The following is an 11,781-nucleotide window of genomic DNA, read 5'->3' on the forward strand; positions in this document are numbered from 1 at the left end:
GAGCATCCACAACTCACTGGGCTGGAGAATTCTAAATGACGGAGAGAGAGAAAAAGAGAGAGGGGAGTGGGATAGACAGAGAAAGAAGGGTAGTAAACAAAGCACAGGATGCCAGTAAACAGAATTCGAGCACATGGGATTGGGGTAATATATTGTTATAGATTGAGAATTGGTGAACAGACAGGAAACAGAGTCGGGATAAACAGGTCATTCTCAGGATGACAGGATCAGTGCTTGGCCCACAGCTTTTCACAAACTATAGAAATGATTTGAAGGCACCCATTTAAGAAGCACCTAATTTTTCACATTCTCATCCTTGTTTTCCTCCATGGTTGTGATCATTCTGATCTCTGTAACCTCCTCCAGCCTCGCAATCCCCCCTGAGATATCCATGCTCCTCGAATTCCGTCTTCCTGAGAATTCCTGATTCTAATCACTCCATCACTGATTGACGCTCCATCAATTTCCAAGGCCTAAGCTCTGGAATTCTCTCCCGAAACCTCTCCACCTGTCTACATCATAGCATCCTTTAGGATGCCCCTTCAAACCAACCTCTTTGACCAAACTATTGGTCACCTCCTGAATATCTCCTCATGTGGCTCAGTGTCAAACCTTGTTTTGTAACATTTCAATGAAATGCCTTGGAAAACTGAATAACAATAAATATGCAATATAAACACAAATTGTTGTTGTCGATTTGGACATATATCACTGTTCCTTCATCATGGCTGGGTGAATAACCTGTAACTCCTTACCGAACAGCATTGTGGGAGCACCTTCACCACATGGACTGCAGCAGTTCAAGAAGGTCAAACATCATCTTCTCCATAGGCAACTAGGGGTCACAATAGGCGCTGGTATCTGTGGAGAGTGAGACAGAGTTAACATTTCAGGATTCGCAGAATGAATTACAGGGGATAAAAATGGTGCAGAATTTGATGCTCAATGTAAGTTCAGAAGTGGAAGAGAAATGGACTATAGCGCAGGAAAAACAATTCCTGACTATGAAAGATACTGTGGGAAGATAAAGCTGGTAAGACAGCAGCACATGGGCAGCAGTGGAAACTTCATTTGGACACAGTGGGCAGAAGTAACAGTAAAATCCTAAACAGAGCTACACTACATGCAGTATTAGAGACAGAGGATGTCAAGCAATAGTAGAGAGGTGATCAGGGAGGGCAGAGGTGAATCAGAGCAATGGATGGACATGGATTCAGGTGCACAGTAAAGGAGCCATACCAGCCCCAGAGCCATGGAACATCTCATAGATACAGAGCATAGAACTAAAAGCTAAACTAAAAGCTGTAGCTGAATGGTGAAAAATACTCAGCTCTGAAACAATTTCACAGTTTTCAATTTAAAATTTCCTGTTGGAGCCTGCAGATGGAAAAATATCAGAAGCACTGGGGTCAGAGAAAAATCTCCCAGTTGAGGAAATACCCAGGGAGCGGGGTGATGTCACAGTGTAAATGTCAATGTGTGATGATGTCACAGTGTAATTGTCAATGTGTGATGATGTCACAGAGACAGAACATCTGGACCTGTACAAACCAGTGATTACTACACATTATGAAGGATGTGAAGGTCCTGAGGTTTAGATGAGGTAGTTAAAGAAAAACTATTTCCATTAACTGATCGTAAAATGGTTATGGGAGACAGTTTAAAGAGTTTGGGAAGATCTACTAGAATCATATAAGAAAGAAACCTTTACACAGTGAGCGGTAATGACCTGAAACTCATGCTTACACTCAGAGAACGATAATATCCAAGTCCAGATGAATCGAGTGATTCTTGCAGACTCTAGTGTGATGTTTGGTTTGAATTTCCCACCTGCAAGATGTCATCTTTTAGTATCCTGTAATTGGAGATTACAAAATTCGTCATTGTCAGTGCAGGATAGAAATTGAGAAGAGACGAACGGTTCTCTTGGTTTGAGTTTGCTGTGTGTAAATCCTCCCCTTCTAAACACCCTGTAAAAGGAATTTCCAAAATCCATCCCTGTCATCCAGGATAGAAATTCACAACATGCTCTCCTCCTGCTACCTGGACAGGATGACCACGCATGCGCCCTGCTGCACATTGCCCCCTATAAAGATGGCGGCCGTTACCCCGGGCCTGGCGAAGGGAGAAATCCAGGATTTTTCGGTCCGTTTCCTGCAAACACAAGACCGGTACCTTGTTATTTGGGGTCCATGGCCTGCACTGTGTCTTTATGAAGCCTACCTGCCCACTCTGCTGGCTCCATTCCTCCTCACACACCCACTAACTCTGTTAGTTTGCTCCGCTCGACTTTCTCTCACCCGCTCTGAGCAGCTTCAGTCACAGACCAGCACTGCGCATGCTCGTGAATGAGACATTAGTGCGCATGCTCCAAACACACACACACACACACACACACACACACACACACACACACACACACACACACCGTAATGCGCATGTGCGGTGAGCTGCTGTAATGTGGATAGAGCACATTCTGTACTGCAGTGAATTCTGGGTGTCCGCCCCGCCATTGAAGGCTAAAATTGTAGAATGAAACTGAAGTCCAGTAATCAGAATACGATGGGTGCCATCGAGACGAGGTATAACTGCTTCGAATCAATTGATACAGCAACTAAAATGCTCTGGACTCCACCATAATTCTCCCCTGGATGTTATGAACAGCTGAACAAATACCCTGCAGTTAGATCTGAACTCGACGCAGTATTAGCAGATGGATTATTTTTCACCATACATGGAACATTTAAATCCTGCCAACAGGAATGCTCTGACGCTGGATTTAATCCTTTGAATTTTAAAGTTGGTGTGTTTACTGCTTTGCAAACTGAATAAATCCCTTCACACATGTGAAGTATCTGGATAGTCTCGTACTAGTGTAACTGCGTTGATGAGTCAGTAATTGGGACAATGGAGTGAACCCACTTGCATTTTCAGCTTGTGCACGTGAGTTTACTTCCACATTTTCAGCTGAAATATCGATCTCAAACCTTATGGCTTCCACATTCTCAGCAATAATTAGTTAAAGAAAATCAAAATGCTGCAGATGCTGGCTTTCTGAAATAGAAGATAACAGAAAATGCTGGAATTCTCGGCAGGTCTGGTCATGCCTCTGGAGAGAAAAACATAGCTTTTATTTCAGGTCTGTAACCTTTCATGAGGACTGCACTCCATCAGTCTGGTAGGTCAGGAATTAAAACCTAAAATAGGCTTTCAGACAATATCAGATAAGACACCAAAAGGCTCGAAGTCAGAATCTGTTGTATGACAGGTGGTTCCTGGTGACATGGATGTGTCTGCAGCGGGTGGGATCAGACTCTTTCTATGTTTCCATAATCAATGTCCAACCTGTTTTTTTTTCAAAGAGTGAAACTGATAGAGAACAATTATCATTCCGGTATTGACAATCTGAAGCTTTAACTAGCTGAGTCTGTTTAAGATATCTTGCAGCTTTTGATTGTATGAGCCTCTTTTGTATGATTGGTAGGAATTTGGAAGGTAACTGAAAGGCTGGTGCTTTAAGACCATCAGGGACAAAGCCTTTGCTGTTTTCTCCCCATCATTCATTGCCACACAGTTCCAGGATAACAACTGGCATTTTGACTGCAAGAAAATATTCGCCAAACATTGCCAACTCTACTTTTATGCAATGGATTTCCAAACTGAGTCTTTTTTTTAATGAATATTCATTTCAGATATAATGAGAAAACAATCAAACCTACCATGTACCTACGTGTAACACATTTGAAATCTATGAAGTTATTGGATTCAAACAAACCCATCAATAATTCCCTCGTCCTCAGCTCCACGGTGAGTGAGACAGGGAAAAGAAGAAAGGCAGCAATATTCTGGCCCCGCACTCTCCAATCACCCGCTACCAGTGGAAAGCAGCAGCTGCAGCTTCAGTCAGCGGGTTACTGCCCATCCCTGGGACACAAGATACTCCAACGCAGGCCAAACCTCCCAATACACCGAGCACAGGCTTAGGAAAACAGATTATATCCTGGTCACTAAACCTCCGAGCAGCATTTACAGAATACCCAAGTGAGTGAGTCACAAATAAAAGTCACATGAACTTTGTATATCTTTTCCATAAAAATTCTTTCATTTTATTGAAAAGCAGACCGTTGTGAATTTGAAAGTGAGCACCATGGGATTAGTGTTATCGAGTGACTTGTTTTCCATAGTTTGTCCATCATGTTAGCTATTCAAATTGCGTTGGATATTGAAGCGAACTCCATTTCAAAATGAGGGCACAAAGCAGGTAAATATTAAATCCAGAAACAAATCCTGAGGAAAATGGACCTCAGTGTTTGGAAGGAGGTGCAACAAGAAGCGAAAGCCCCAAATAATGTTATTGATTATTGAGTGGAAAGCAGTGGTCAATTATCATGGCCGAGTGGTTAAATGGATGGTTTCAAAATCAATTGGAGTTTACCCAGGTAGAATCAAATCTTACCAACTGATCATTATGCTGATTTCAACCAGGTGTCTGCAGAACTAACTATCGCCGATGCTGCCAGACCTGCTGAGTTTTTCCAGGTAATTCTGTTTTTCTTTTAACGCCGATGCTGCCAGACCTGCTGAGTTTCTGCAGAACTAACTATCGCCGATGCTGCCAGACCTGCTGAGTTTTTCCAGGTAATTCTGTTTTTCTTTTAACTATCGGATTAATGGGAGGAAAAGCATCCAAAAATGATCTTTAGCTCTGAAGAGGGGTCAAACGGACTCGAAACGTTGAATCTGTTTCTCTCTCCAACAGATGCTGCCAGACCTGGTGAGTTTTCCAGCATTTTCTCTTTTTACTTCATATTTCCAGCATCCACCGCATGTTGCTTTCGTCCAAAAATTCTCATGATTGTTGGACTCTAAGGGAATGACGGGCCATCGAGATCAGGTGAGAAATTGATGTTAGGACTGAGGATCCGCCATGATCTTATAAAGTGACGGAGAAGGCTTGTGGGGCCATTAAACGTATTGTTGCTGCTTTGCTTCTGTTCTATTTCAGTATCAATACCAGCCAAGGCGATGGGGAGTAACAGTCTGAGCTTGACAGTGTGGATGAGCAGTCTAAGGTGCTAGATCGTACTTCTACTTTCTGTGGAGGCGTCAGTTTGAAGCTTACAGTTACCAAAGTTACACATTCGGAACTCCAGTTGGTCGAAGAAGTGCCAGCCTAAAGTTGGAGCAGGTGTGCACGGTGTTTCCCTTTAACAGGAAGAGCGAGAGACAATAAAAATATAAATTGCTGCGCAGAACAAGCGGGTTGACAAAGTCACTGAATTCCTCTTCCATCGGCCGGCATGGACACCAGAAGCCACATGTCCTCCTCCTCTGCTATCCCCATCTATGCTTGTATACCATAGGGCCAGTCGTCATCGCCGAGTTGTTAAAGCCATTGAGTCTAAATACATTGGTCTTTCCCGTTTTTTTTTACTATGCCTGGTTTTAACTGTGTCTACAGCGTTAATTATTGGTTAAATGGAATAAAATCCATGCAAATACTCGGGTATTTTCCCATTTCTGGTCATTCACGAAACCTACTGTCGGAACTGGAAAATAAAGTTATTGGTCATTCTTGCTTTCTGGGTGTTTGTCTCTCCTTAGAAAAAATCCTTGCCCTCTGTCACTCTCGCTGTATATGTCTGTGTGTGTTCCTCTGTGTGTGTCAATGTGGTTCAGTTCCCGAGGGGGTGAACACATTTTTACCATCATTAACTTTATTCATAATAGTTTTGCAGCTTCATATTAAAATGTTACATAAAAAGATGCAAGAGGAGTTTGCAATGTTTGGAACGAGGTACAGCTCAGAAGTGGAAGATGTGAACGATGATTGAGAGGAATGAATTGCAACCTTGGGGCTTTTGTACGTCGATTACCTTCCACACTTTGAAATTCCGAACAAGCTGAGGCTCCAGGTGGAAAGCAACAGTTGTTTCCATGTATGTTGGGATATAAAAAGCTATCCCTGTATACCCTACTAGCTCAATCGGCATACTATGTGACTGTTAATCTCAAAGTTGCAGGTTCAAGCCCTGATTTTGCTTTTAGCACCAACGCAACTCCTGCGGCAGCTGTGAAACTTACAAGGTAGACATTAACCACTGGAAGCAACCAATGCACATCAAATTAAAATCACTGTCATGTCTAATCTCTTTCTGCTTCATTCCTTCCAGCTCCCTCTGCCCCTCCAATTCCCAGGTCAATTAGCTGCTTGAGGCAGACACAGGCAGTTCATGGGAATGGAAGACACAATGCCATAGGTTTGCAAACCATGGAGTAAAAGGAAACCAGGATCTCACCTTCCTGATTCACACAGATACTGATTACAGGAATGTGCACAGTGCCGATTATCCACAGTAACACTCTCCTTCCAATCTTGTCTACGATGTTCAGCTTTGAAATTGCTCATTTTCACACTGGATCTCAATGTGAAGAAGGTAGAGCTGTCGTTGGCTGAAGAATTGGTTTGTGTTGAATCCAAACATGCAGTTTTGAGGTAAAAGAGATCCGATTTTTTTTTTAAATGGTAAAAGCAGCGTAGATAAGCCATACCAGAAGGAGACTTGAAAGCATTTCTGGTGGTCCGGTGGTTAGGATGTGATGCATTTAACGCCTCAGGTGGGGTTGGACACTTGGTCAGGAAATGACGTTTTATTGCTCTTGTGAAATGATTAAAAACGAGTGTTGCGAATTAATTGAATGAAAACATTGAACATTTGCACCGGAGTCAGCGGAAGGGGAGTTGGAGTTTTGCCTCAAAGCACAAAATGTCACATTGGGAAAAGGTCAAGGACAAACACATTCGCGGAGTGAAGAAATGAAAGAAGGAGAAGAGAGGGGCTGCTTGTAGAGCACTGACAATAGAAATGTTGGTGCCAGGCAAAATATGGGTGAGAGAAGGATATATTTTGCTGCCTCCTGTTGGTACTCGCACAAATATTGCTCCTGATCGACCAAACAATCAGATCTGCTCTCTGCAAGCAGTACACGGGGCCGAATGGTCTCTTCCTATGTGGTAACCTTCTATAATTTCATTTTATCCAACACCACGGCTGCTTCTTTCACAATAATTCAGTCATTTTATAGTTCACTCCAGATAGATATACTTTCTTACCTTGGAATTGGCTCTTTTGAAACCTAAACACGGAGCAAATTCAACGAGTTTTCTTGTCATTTCCAGCATGAGATTTGTCACGAGACCAACTAAGCGACACATTAACGGTGCTGATCCTTCCCTGGAGCTCACCGCGTCCAGAGAGGATTGTTACTATCAGCCTGCTCTGTTTATTCACGTAAATTACAGTTGGAACTGGAAAATAAAGTTCTTGGTCATTCTTGCTGTCTGGTTGTTTGTCTGTCCTTAGAAATAACCCCTTGCACTCTGTCACTTTGGGTGTGTATGTCTTTGTGTGTGTTCCGCTGTGCGCATCAAATTGGTTCAGTTCCCAAGGGGGGTGAACACATTTTTACTATCACTAACTTTATTCACAATAGTTGCGCAGCTTCAGATGAAAATGCTATGGAGAAAAATATGAGGACGAAAGATACAAGAGGAGTTTGCAATGTTTGGAAGGAGGTTCAGCTAAGAAATGGAAGAAGTGAACGATGTTATTGATGATTGAGAGGAATGCTTTGCAACCTTGGAGCTTTTGTTGGTCGATGACATTCCACACTTTGAAATTCAGAACACTCGGAGGCCTCAGGTGGAAAACAACAATAGTTTCGGTGTATGTTGGTATAAGGACATGCTTTACTATATCCCTGCCTTGCTCAATCGGCCGTGCATACAACCCTGAGTCTCAGGGACGTGGGTGCGAGGCCAGCTTTTGCTTTTGCTTTTAATCTTGCTGCTTTTAACGCCAATCCAATCCCTGCGGCAGCTGTGAAACTTACAAGGCCGACATTAACCACTAATAGCAAGCGATACACATAGAATACAAAGCACTGTCATGTCTAACCTCTTTCTGCTTCTGCCTTCCAGCTCCCTCTTCACGGCCAGCTCCCAGGTCAATTAACTGCTTAATGCAGACGCTGTCAGTTCATGGGAATGGAAGACACAATACCATAGGTTTGCACTCCGTTGAGTAAAACGACACCAGCAACTCACCTTCCTGATTCTCACAGATTAAGGAATGTGCACAGTGCTGATCATGCACAGTAACACTCTCCTTGCAGTCTTGTGTACGTTGTTCAGCTTTGAAATTGCTCATATTTACACACTGTATTTCAATATGAAGAAACCAGAGCTTCGTTTGCTGAAGTATTGGTTTGTATTGAATCCAAACATGCAGTTTTGTGGTAAAAGAGGTCGGAATTATTTTTTTTTTAAATGGTAAAAGCTGCGTTCATAAGCCACACTGGAAGAAGACTTGAGAGCATTTCTGGTGGTCCGGTGGTTAGGAAGCGATGCTTTTAGCGCCTCAGGTGGGGTTGGAATTTTGGTCAGGGAATGAAGATTAATTGCTCTTGTGAAATGTTCAAAAACGAGTGTTGCGAATTAATTGATTGAAAACATTGAACATTTGCGCCGGAGTGAGCGGAAGGGGAGTTGGAGTTTTGTCTCAGAGCACAAAATGTCACACTGGGAAAAGGTCAAGGACGAACACATTCGCGGAGTGAAGAAATGAAAGAAGGAGAAGAGAGGGGCTGCTTGTAGAGCACTGACAATAGAGATGCTGGTGCCAGGCAAAATATGGGTGAGAGAAGGATATATTTTGCTGCCTCCTGTTGGTACTCGCACAAATATTACTCCTGATCGACCAAACAATCAGATCCGCTCTCTGCAAGCACTACACAGGGCCGAATGGTCTCTTCCTATGTGGTAAATTTCTATAATTTCATTTTATCCAACACCACGCAGGGGGTTAGAAGGGGAGGATTTATACAAAGTCAGCTCAAACCAAGAAAAATGTTTGTCTCTTCTCAATTTCTATCCTGCACTGACAATGATGGATTTTGTAATCTCCATTTACAGGATACCAGCAGATGAGGTTTTGCAGATTGGATATTCAAACCAATCATCACATCAGAGTCTGCAAGAATCACTTGATTCATCCCGACCTGGATATTATCAGTCTCTGAGTGTAAGCATTGACTTCCAGGTCATTACCACTCACTGTGTGAACTTTTTTCCTCATATCCCCCTTGTGGATCTTCACAAAATCTTTAAAATGCCTCCCATAACCCTTTTACGATCAGTTAACGGAAATCGTTTTTCTTTATCTACCTCATATATACATCAGGACCTTCCCATCCTTCACAATGTGTGGTGATCACTGGTTTGTACAAACCCAGATGTTCTGTGTCTGTGACATCATCACACATCGACAATTACACTGTGACATCATCACACATTGACAATTACATGGTGACATCATCCTACTCTCTGGGTTTTTCCTCAACTGGGAGATTTTTCTCTGATTCCAGTGCTTCTGATACCTTTGCAGCTGCAGGCTCCAGCAGGAGATTTTAAAATTGAAAACTGAAGTTGTTTCAGTGGTGAATATTTTTCACTATCAGCTACAACTTTTAGTTTAGGTTTTAGTTCTATGCTCTATATCTCTGACAGGTTCCATGTCTCTGGGGCTGGTGTGACTCCTTTACTGTGGATCTGAATCCATGTCCATCTATTGCTCTGTTTCACCTCTGCCCTCCCTGATCACCTCTCTAACATTGCTTGACATCCTCTGGCTCTAAAACTGTGTGTAGTGTAGCTCTGTTTATGATTTTACTGTTACTTCTGCCCACTGTGTCTAAATGAAGTTTCCACTGCTGCCCATCCCCTGACCATGTGCTGCTGTCTTGCCAGCTTTATTTTCCCACAGTATCTTTCATAGTCAGAAATTGTTTTTCCTGTGCTATAGTCCATTTCTGTTCCACTTCTGAGCTTATGTTAACCATCAAATTCTGCAGCATGTTTATTCCCTGTAATTCACCCTGCACACCCTGAAACATTAACTCTGTTTCATTCCCCACATATCCAGCATATACTAGCAATCCCCAGTTGCCTGTGGGGAAGCTGATGTTTGACCTTCTTGAACTGCTGCAGTCCGTGAGGTGAAGGTTCTCCCGCTATGCTGTTAGGTAAGGAGTTACAGGTTATTCACCCAGTGATGCTGAAGGAACAGTGATATATGTCCAAATCAACAACAAGAACAATTTGTATTTATATAGGACTTTTAATGTAAGAAAATGTTCCAAGGCATTTCACAGAAATGTTACAAAGCAGGGTTTGACACTGAGCCACATAAGGAGATACTAGGGCAGGTGACCAAGCGTTTGGTCAAAGAGGTGAGTTTTACAGAGTAAATTAAAGGAGGAATATGAGGTAGAGAATGGGAGAGGTTTAGGGAGTGAATTCAAGAGCTTGGGGGCCTTGGAAACTGATAGGATGGGCACGGATGTGGAACAAGGAAAATCAGGAATGCTCAGGAGGCCAAATGAGAGGAGCACAGATATCTCGGAGGGTTGTGATGTTGGAGGCGATTCCAGCAACAGGGAGCAGCCACACAGGAATTGGAAAATAGGGGTGGGAATTTTAAAATTTTGTGCTTCTTAACCTGGAGTCTTTGTAGGTCCGTGAGTCGTGAGGTGATGAGTGAACAAGACTTGGTGTGGGTAAGCACACAGGCAACAGAGTTTTGGATGAGCTCAAGATTACAGGGAGGTTGAATGTGGGAGGTCGGCAATGAGTGTGTTAGGATAGTTAAACCCAGAGGTAACAAAGGAATGGATGAGAGTTTCAGCAGCAGATGAGCTAGACTGGGCTGGAGTCAGGCGATGTTACTGAGGTGGAAATAGGCGGTCTTGGTGATGATGTGGATATGTGGTTGGAAGCTCATCTTGGGATGAAATATTTCACCACGGTTGTGAACAGTCTGGTTCAGTCTCAGACAGTTGTCAGGGAGAGGAATGGAGTGGGTAACTGGGAAGTGGAGTTTGTAGTGGGGACTGAGGACAATGGCTTCAGTCTTCTCAATATTTAAATGGAGGAAATTTCTGTTCATCCAGCACTGGATGTCAGACAAGTCAGAACCATGTGTGACTTGGATGGGAATTTGGAGGTGATAAAGTTCACATCCACCTGCTACCCTGGTCCTTCCAGGGGGTGAAGCTTTGTGTGTCAGGAGATTCAATCCAAGTTCTGGTTTTGTTCTAGGTTTATTAAAACTCACCCCTCACTCCCTGTCTCTCCCATTCCCCTTCTCTCTCTCCCCCTCCCACTCCCCTTCTCTCTCCCCCTCCCACTCCCCTTCTCTCCACCCCTCCCACTCCCCTTCTCTCTCTCTGTCTCTCCCACTCCCTTTCTCTATCTCTCTCCCACTTCCTCTTTCTCTCTCCCACTCCCCTTGTCTCTCCCCCCCACTCCCCTTTTATCTTTCCTGCCCTCTCCCACTCGCCTTTTCTCTCTGTTTCTCCCGCTCCCCTTCTCTCTCTCCCACTCCCACTCTCCTTCTCTCTCTCCCTCTCTGACTCCCATTCTCTCTCTGCCTCTCCCACTCCCCTTCTCTCTCTCCCACTCCCACTCTCCTTCTCTCTCTCCCTCTCTGACTCCCCTTCTCTCTCTGCCTCTCCCACTCGCCTTTTCTCTCTGTCTCTCCCACTCCCCTTCTCTCTCTGTCTCTCCCACTCCCCTTCTCTCTCTCCCACTCCCACTTTCCTTCTCTCTGACTCCCCTTCTCTCTCTGCCTCTCCCACTCCCCTTCTCTCTCTGTCTCTCCCACTCCCCTTCTCTCTCTGTCTCTCCCACTCCCCTTCTCTCTCTGTCTCTCCCACTCCCCT

At 43.8% G+C, this 11,781-nt stretch overlaps 1 long non-coding RNA gene across 1 annotated transcript; it reads right to left on the minus strand.

The window, feature by feature from the left end:
• Positions 1-747: 747 nt before the first annotated feature.
• On the minus strand, positions 748-2,332 carry LOC121275131. Its single transcript, XR_005942362.1, has 3 exons — positions 2,176-2,332; positions 1,747-1,855; positions 748-861 (listed from the first exon to the last, which is right to left on the minus strand). It is a non-coding gene; the product is annotated as an uncharacterized LOC121275131 (long non-coding RNA).
• Positions 2,333-11,781: the final 9,449 nt, after the last annotated feature.

Source organism: Carcharodon carcharias, unplaced genomic scaffold (genome assembly GCF_017639515.1).
Source record: "Carcharodon carcharias isolate sCarCar2 unplaced genomic scaffold, sCarCar2.pri scaffold_1043_ctg1, whole genome shotgun sequence".
In the NCBI taxonomy this organism is placed as follows: domain Eukaryota; kingdom Metazoa; phylum Chordata; class Chondrichthyes; order Lamniformes; family Lamnidae; genus Carcharodon; species Carcharodon carcharias.